This window comes from Sinocyclocheilus anshuiensis, unplaced genomic scaffold, assembly GCF_001515605.1.
Source record: "Sinocyclocheilus anshuiensis isolate Anshui unplaced genomic scaffold, SAMN03320099.WGS_v1.1 scaffold915, whole genome shotgun sequence".
NCBI classification, from domain to species: Eukaryota; Metazoa; Chordata; class Actinopteri; order Cypriniformes; family Cyprinidae; genus Sinocyclocheilus; species Sinocyclocheilus anshuiensis.
Window position 1 is genome coordinate 47,864 of NW_015542378.1, and position 8,242 is coordinate 56,105.

The 8,242-nt window shown below is 39.1% G+C and overlaps 1 protein-coding gene and 1 long non-coding RNA gene across 3 annotated transcripts in view; one reads left to right on the forward strand and one right to left on the reverse strand.

Moving 5' to 3' along the window:
• LOC107692457 (protoheme IX farnesyltransferase, mitochondrial-like) overlaps positions 1-8,242 on the forward strand; it is a 52,376-nt gene that overhangs the window by 22,082 nt on the left and 22,052 nt on the right. The window lies entirely within an intron of this gene.
• Positions 1-8,242, reverse strand: part of LOC107692453 (uncharacterized) — a 20,108-nt gene that overhangs the window by 2,392 nt on the left and 9,474 nt on the right. The window contains exons 1-2 of one of the 2 annotated variants that reach the window (XR_001634647.1): positions 7,744-7,754; positions 5,113-5,114 (exon numbers count right to left, since the gene is read on the reverse strand). This is a non-coding gene — a long non-coding RNA (uncharacterized LOC107692453). Of the gene's footprint in view, positions 1-3,549; positions 3,554-5,112; positions 5,115-7,743; positions 7,755-8,242 lie in introns of those variants that run through there. The other variant, XR_001634646.1, reaches the window with a different exon arrangement.

Genomic DNA, 8,242 nt, shown 5'->3' on the forward strand with positions numbered 1-8,242 from the left:
TTGTGCTGGTTAGACCCTGCTCCGGAGTAGGAGCTAATTTGGTTCTCGAAAAAGGCAGTCCGGTACTAAAATCGCACCCAGTTCCGGTGGTGCGAAAACGCCAAAAAGTGCGTAGTTCCACAATTAGTTCTGGTACTATGAAAAGGTTCCCATGGTGCGAAAGGCCCTAATGAAAACCTGGAAAAAGAGCAGGTATTAGACATGTCCAAATTAGCTACTGCTATTTTTGTGATTTCCATTTGGTGCCAATGTTCTTGCTTGGGACAAAATTATTTTAAAAATTAGGTGTGCTGGTCCGAGCACATAAACAACACCCTAATTTAATGTAATTGTGGGCAGCAAAAAAATAGCAGGAAATTGAAATTAAGGGTAGTGACGTCTGTCATTTGAGGAATAATGTGTAATCTTAGCAGCTATTTCCTTGTTTACCTCACAGGAACATTTATATGATTCGATTATGCTAGAGTTCTTGGTGTGAGAGGTTTATCAATTAATAACATTTCTGCCCGTTTCAAAAGAGTTATCCAGTATTAGCTGGTTAAAACTAGATGTTTACTAAGTCTACTTTTCTTTGCTTCCAAGTGAAGGTAGCAACTAACAGCAATATGAACACTTTGTTTAGTACTGAGATGCATAACTAATTAACAAAAGCAGCCCTGTTAGCACCATACTCACAAGCTTGTGTTGAATGCTAATTTTAACTTGCAAGAGTTGGTTGTGTGCAGAGCACTGCCAATGCCAGAGTGTAGATTGCACCTCGCTCTGTTAGCAAAACCTGGGATTGATGTCAACAGAACAACTTTATATATTTTTTCTTCTATTTTGATAGGTACACAACACATTTCTTATAGAAGTTATTAAACGGCAACATGCTACAATTGACCTGCCAAAAGTAAATTGAACTTGTGCAATATTTGTCTTGCTTTATAATAATTCATCCACGTGTCACCATGGCATTAGTGTGCATAGCAGAATTGGGTTTGTTTGGTCTGGAAACCAGATTAGAAACAAATACCTTTAAGAGTATTACATTTGTTCATTGTTAATGGCTGCCTTTTATTGCACTTATTGTATAGCCAAGCGTTCTGGATCAGCACTTTGAAGAGCTGTTTTGTGATGAGCTATTTAAAATTATTCTGTTCTTGAAGTCCAAGGTGACAGCCAACTTACAGTTAGTCATAATTGCACACTTTGTTGTCAGTTACAGTTGCTGGTTTGTTGTTTGGCACACTCTTTTACAAAAGCAAGCTTTTTAACTAACAGTAGCTCTCAACATAAAGGAGTAGCAAAACCACTGAATTATCCTGCTTCGAACAGCACTTGAATCATTTTAAAGGCTGTGTGTCCATTTAACCCATTTTAAGAGTTTGCAAATGCACATTCTTAGGGTTTGAATTGATCAAAAGTAACCTGTATATGATTCAGTCTCCCTCATCAGCTTGATATCTGCTTTAAAAGCTCACTTTGCTTCTTTGTGCAGGTGGTTTGACATCTAGTGTTTTATCATGAAACCATGTCACTTTTGACTTGAGTGGTATAGTTGTTGATTACTGTCTGTGTAAGTGGCTTAAAAGGTGTGGTAGTGATTTTTCAGCGGAAGAGGCCATTGGTAGACTCTAAGTCAATGTCTGTTTTTCACATGCCACTCTAAACTACTAAAGGAAAATACCTTTTTAATAGAAATTAGGAAATATGTCCTATTCAATATACGCGTAGATAGCTATGTATTTACTGCTCAACATTCTCAATTTGAACATCTTAAAAGATATGTACTCATCAGCAATGTTCCCTCTATTTTTTTTTTCTTGCTGAGCAAAACTTTTCCCTATTGGGCGGACATTTCGGCTGCCTGAGCAAAAACATTCTTTAGTTTATACCAGACCTGTACATCGCACACACAAAAAAGTGTGTAACTTTTAACTTTAATGTGCTATTTATATTTGATTTGACCCTTGATTTAACTAAACGATGCACATTTTTTCGATGCAGCTTAGAAGTAGCATTGCTCATCAGTTATAAGAAAGTTATAGTGTTAAAATAGGTATTCCCATTTGTAAACATTTCTTTCTCAACTTTTTTTTTAAATATAATTCAAACAGGTTCTGTATTCTATGTGTACTGTGTATACACTCGACTGTTTTCATATCTAGAAATTTGAAAGGAAATCCCCTCTAGAAGATTCTCTCATCTCCTGCTTTCTTTTTTCAGCTCTTAGCTAAATTCTGCATGTGCTAATTCCTTTCTGTGATCTTTGCAGATGTGACTTTACGAAGCTTAAGGATTAAAGCATGATAGTGAGCAGGATTGACTTCATCTCACTGTGTTTGGTGGATGTTTTTTCCAGCTACATGTCAACTGCAGATGTATTTGCCCTCTTTAGTGTGATGCATTGGGTGTTGCATTTTCAGTTTCCTGTATTTTTCATTTGAAGTTAAGGCAGTGTTCTTGTATTTATCATATTTCTGCCTCTTTTTCACAGATGGCACTTAAGAACTTAACATCCATATTTTCCTTTTCATATTATATATCTAAGAATAAATTTGGCAACTTTTTTTTTTTTTTTTGAGTTTAATTCTTTGAAATCCTTCCACAGCTTTCTTCCTTCCAAAGAGGAGAGGCTTTAGAGTGTCGAGCCATTTCTTTTATTTGCTTGTTTTGAAGGGTTTTCTGTCTTTTATCTGTTGTTTCGCTTAATCCAGGGAACACAAAAGCACTAAACAGCCAGCTGTCATTGGTTTCAGGACACTGCTCTCATTACAGGCAGGTGATGAAAGCGATTTCTGTTTCTCCATCCATCTAGGGAATCGGCCATGCTGTGCTTTTTCTTCACATCTCCTGAATCTTCCCACTGGCATTTCTTCAACATGTTCCTCATTGATTTCATGACACTGGTGCACTCAGAAAAAAAAGCCTGTTTGATGAATATCAGATCATTACATCAGATTACAGGAAATGCAAGGACTACAAGGCTGGAATCAAAGTCCAGGTTTCTAGTTTGCATCGACTGGCTAACCATCGGAAGAGGAAGCAACTATATACAAAGTCTCTTTTGGGGCCTGTTCTGCAGCACACCAAACTGATTTTTTGAGGTTATGATGCCTGATCTGCTTATGATTTGCTGATTGGCCATATCCTGTTTGGGGTTGAGCTTTAGATGTTTATGGAGCATGAATTCCTGTCCCTTAACCAACAGACCTATTAATTGAGCCCCAAAATAAGCATCAAAGGTGGTTAACCTCAGAACGTGCGGGAGAGTTGAGCATTTCCGATTTGAATCCATTGTCATTGTACACGATGTCACAAAGCATCTGGCTGTTTTTCTATCATATGCCTAATTGACCATTGCTATTTTTTTCTTGGCTTTTTTATTCTTACTGTCCACTGTCCTATAGCTGGGTTTGTTTCCTTTCATCGTTCCATAGCGAAGCGTCTTTCTGTCGTCCCTGCTAATCTGCTTTTGCTCAGACAGGAGCCATTTTGCTTCTTTTAATGGCGACAGATGGTTGACGACTTACTCAGAGGACCTGACAGCAGAGCTAACAGCCTGACATTGCTTTCGACAAGCCTGACTAGGGGACGAGAAGAAGAGCAGAAAGGGTCTCGAAGGCCAAAGGCATGAAGCGAGAGCGGACAGAGGTTGACAAGAACTCTTTGCACATAGTCAAGCTCTTCAAAACCATTCTGCTTCCATCTGTTAGCTTGGATGGCACTGTTCTTCAGGCATGAATAATTCAAACGCTTCTCCAGTGGTTCCTTGATGGTTCCAGAATTGGTCAGAAGAGATGAGCGCCTTTTTTCTTTTCTTTTTCTTTTTTTTTAATACAAGGGTTAATCTGAGGCCCCCATTAAAACAAGACTTGCATCTTTAACTCAATCCATACCCCATCTGTCAGAAGCCTTCGGGCTAATAACAGGGTTGGTTTCCATGGATGCTGCTGCTCGGCACCCTGTCATATGGGTTTGAAAAACCACAATTAGTGTCTGCTTTGTAATTACCAACTTTAATGCTGGAGAGGATGGTGATCAAATCCAAGTATGTTGAGCTAGAGCCCTTCAGACAATCTTCTATGTCTAGACCTCCAGTTTCTTGGATATTTACTTGGTGCAGACCAGTTTTGACAGAATACATATGTTCTTCTCTCATTATTTGGTCTTCAACATGTTCTTGTCTTCTTGCAATGTCTACATGCATTAAATCAGCTGTCAAACTATCCCAACAAATTATAGTGCAACCAGTCAATTCAGTGTGCTGGATATCTTGGATAGTTTTTATAACTTTATAAAAGTTTATATAAATATTGGCTTGTTGGTACCCTTATTGATTGACTGAGCCTTAATTCACTTTGAACATTTGAAATCATTGTTTTTAGTTTTTTAGCTTAGTTTTTAATTTCTACTTGGTTTTTAGACTAATTAGGATGGAATTTCAATATCAGCCACTTATTGGTTTTTACTATAATTTTAATATCTGTGCACCCTCATTGGATACCTTCGCTAGTGATTCTTTTAGAAGTATAAAACTCTAGTTCAGCTCTAATCAATAGATGTTCTTGCTTGTCAACTTCATCTACCCTTCCTGGTGTCCTGTCCAAGGCTTGCAGGCAGTGTAGGGATTTGAAAAGGCGTCCTAATTATAGAATGCAAACACTGTTTGCGGTCTTGGTGTTAACGGCAGCCTGTGATTTCACAGAAAGGTAGATGCAGTTGAAGTAGAAAAAACAGATCTTGTGACCCGTGTCCAGACATGTCTAAGCGCTTACCGCAAACTGCTGATAAAGAAAAAAAAGAATAAAACAGGCAGATTAGACATTGAAAAGGGTTTCTATTGGTGAAATAGCACTAGGAATGTGTGTAAGCTTTGCGTGTTATGCCTGAATATGTGTCTCACACAAAAACACTTCTTCTTGAAATCTGACATGCTTGCTTCATGGGTCATCTAGATGGAGAGGGTGCTGACATGAACGTTTTGATAAGAAAACCACTTCTTTAAGATGTCCATTTGTGAGGTGGCTTAATGATGAATGTTTAGCCTTATGTCACATCTTTGTCCACTTATTTTGAGGTGGAATGTTGAAAGTTCAAGCAAACTGTGTCCATCTGAAGTGAGCCAACGTCTCGGGACGTAAACTTAGACATCCATTGGCAAAAATGTTTAGAGGAAAAGTGCATTTTCACCACAAGATGTTGATGGCGACAAATTCAGCATGATGGAATTGGGATGGTAGGGAATGGAGTTCAACCTCAATGAAGACATAAACTGTATGTAAACACTTCGTATGCGAGCATTTTAGGGCCGTGCATTTGCAAGATCGCTTTTCTCATGAGGCTTGTGCTGTCACACACAGCTCGAGGCACCAGATATAATCCAAACACACATGCATTCTTGCATAAACACATGCTTACTTGACGTCCTCGCAGATGCTGATATTAAATGACTCCGTTGCACAAACAGTTGATGGGCTTAATGGTAATCTGGAAATGTCAATGTTTAATCTTAACCAATGTATCACAGGTAAAGCAGACGTATGGCTAACCCGTCCTATCAAAGCGAAACAAGGCCTTTTGGCGCATTGAGTACATTTACGTCCTCAGCAAAAATAATTGTATGACTCAAATGTGTCTTTGTTTAGTTTGCCAGAGACTTAAACTGAATTTTGATTATCGGGTTCATGATTAATGAGGGTTCTTAGTAGAAATCTCTGTTCATAAACATGCCTACGCATGGCTGTTACTTTAGAGAAGTTTCTTAATTTAACATTGTGAATGAAGTATGTGGTGTAACTCTCAAATCTTGCACAAATCACCAAAAGTTTTAGACCAGTTATTATTTTGATTGTTCCATATGTGCCAGATCTTTTGAAGAAAGGCTTGTTTTGGCTTGCTTGAAAACGACTTGATTAACTTATAATTGCCTAATTTTTTTTCAGGGAGGTCTTGTTGTTTTTCTTGTAACACAAAATACATGACCGATAATGAAACTGTTAATTTTCAATCCATCACAGTGTTTTATTTCACTGCAACCAGTATTGTCAGCCATTTAGGCTCTTTCTGTGTAACTTGAAGCCCCGTCGCAATAGGAAGCGCTGTGGTGTGGGATCGTGACAGCAAACAAAAGGCTCACCTTAGTGATGATGTAGGTTATGTGAACTGACATCAGGCCAAAGATGATGAACTAGCTCGTCTTTCCCACAAGAGGTTCTCGGCTTCTCGAACCACCGGCTTAGCCTCCGTCTCCAACTCCCAACCGACCTAGACAGCGCTCATCCATCTTATGTCATTGCCATGAAATACCTTTTAATGTTGTCATAATAACTGGAACAAACGTTGCAAAAACATCTGCAAATGGTAGTGCTGGAACCAAACCAAGATACTTTGGAAAAAGAAGGGCTACAGTGGAGATCATGGCGCCTTTGTCTTTTCCTGGGTGTGTGTGGCTAACAAGACCAAAATGCAAGTCTTTATAGTTTGGTTAAACTGATGATGCACAGATTTCCGTATGCTATTTTATCCTTTCTTCTTCAGGACAGCATCCCTAAGCATTCCCAGCCTCCCTATCTTCTCTGGTGCCCGCTGGCAAAATAACTAAATACATTGATTTGCACTGAGGCACCGTTAGTGTAGAGCAGAACATTCGTAATTGGCTGATTAGCATGTGGACAGTTTAGCACTCAACTCTGCTTTGCACGGGCCATTAATCAAGCCTGTCGCTCTGCCAGCTGACTTACTGCCAGAATCCTTGCATTGCTCCAAGCTGGAGAGGCTAGATGATCACAGCTCGGATACCAGGCTGGGATAGAAGGACCTGCATCCTGGCTCTTGTGTGGAGAAAGCAGGGAGTTGGGATATTAAATAGTGCTCAGAATGAACCTAGACCTAGATTTCTCAACTGGCGGAGTGTACAGTCAAAGAAACAACCTCAGCAACAAAAAATGTAATTCTAAATGTTTTTCTGATGCAAAATTTTTATTTTTAAAGATGTACGTGAAAGCTGTTGACACTTCTGTCAGATGCAGTTTAAGTAAAGCGTGCCTGAGAAAAACGTGCTGTCCCGATTCACTATCTGCGGTCAGATGAGATGTTGTCAGGCTTAATGTCAGTGTCATTATTCTATCATTATTTTCGTAATTTCTTACAAAATAAAAAGTCTCTCACCTCAGATAAAGAACTATCCTGTCGTGTCAGACATAACAAAGTGGGTCGCGGCTTGATGACCATTTGAGAACCAGTTGAGAACCACTGACCTAGACTTAAACAGACTCTGAAGTATCTGAATCTAGATGTAACTCCATTCAATCAGGATACATGCATCAGCAACTTTTTGGTTCAAACCTAATTTTGAAGTCATTTTTAAATTAAAATAGGTCATATTTACTTTATTAATACATTTCTTATGTAGCGTCTGGACCAATCAAAAACACAATTTTTCATTTGATTTAACAAATCAGTTATTCATTAGATTAACAAGTCGTCACGGACCCCTCACCCAATAGACTGGGCGCCAGGATGTCTGCGAATGACCACAGGCCATTGGTTACCATGGCAACCCCGACACCTTTGCTAAGACCAGAGCCATTAAGACCTGATGGAATGTGAGTAGGGAAAATCACTGCATGTTCCATAGCAAGAGGCACAATGCACAGTAGAAATGGACTTTTCTACTAATTAATCCATAGGAAAACCTTTCTTTGAATGAACACACATAGCCTTCAGGTCATCGTGTATGTTGTCTTTGAGATTTTATACTGTTTTATGCAGGCTTGTGATGGAAACACTCATTCCTGTCATCCTACATATATGTAACCCTACCATGTTTAGTATCTATGAATTAGTCTTCTGATGATCTAAACGAGAGTGTATATTATATGTTGGTACATAGGCAATATATTAGTGTCCTGAGAATCTTTAGTAATTTCGATTCAAGTTCCATATGCAAATTACCATGCTTCCACACAAAGAGTCATAAAACTCCCCAGTATTTCCAAACTCCCACTTGGGATTTCCGTCTTTCTCATTGGACAAGACCCTTTTGAGAGGCGTGAATCTTCCGAGACCTTAAAAAGGCCTCACACCAGGGACCCGCCCAGAGTCGGTGGTTTGGTTGAATTCTGAGAAGATGAAAATGTGAGCTACAACGCTCCCGGACACCCTAAGTTTTGTGACAGGCCTTCGGCCTTGACTTTTCCATTCACCAAAATTCTCTGACTCAAACTGGTTCTTTTTCATCAACCAACTTCAGCAAAGA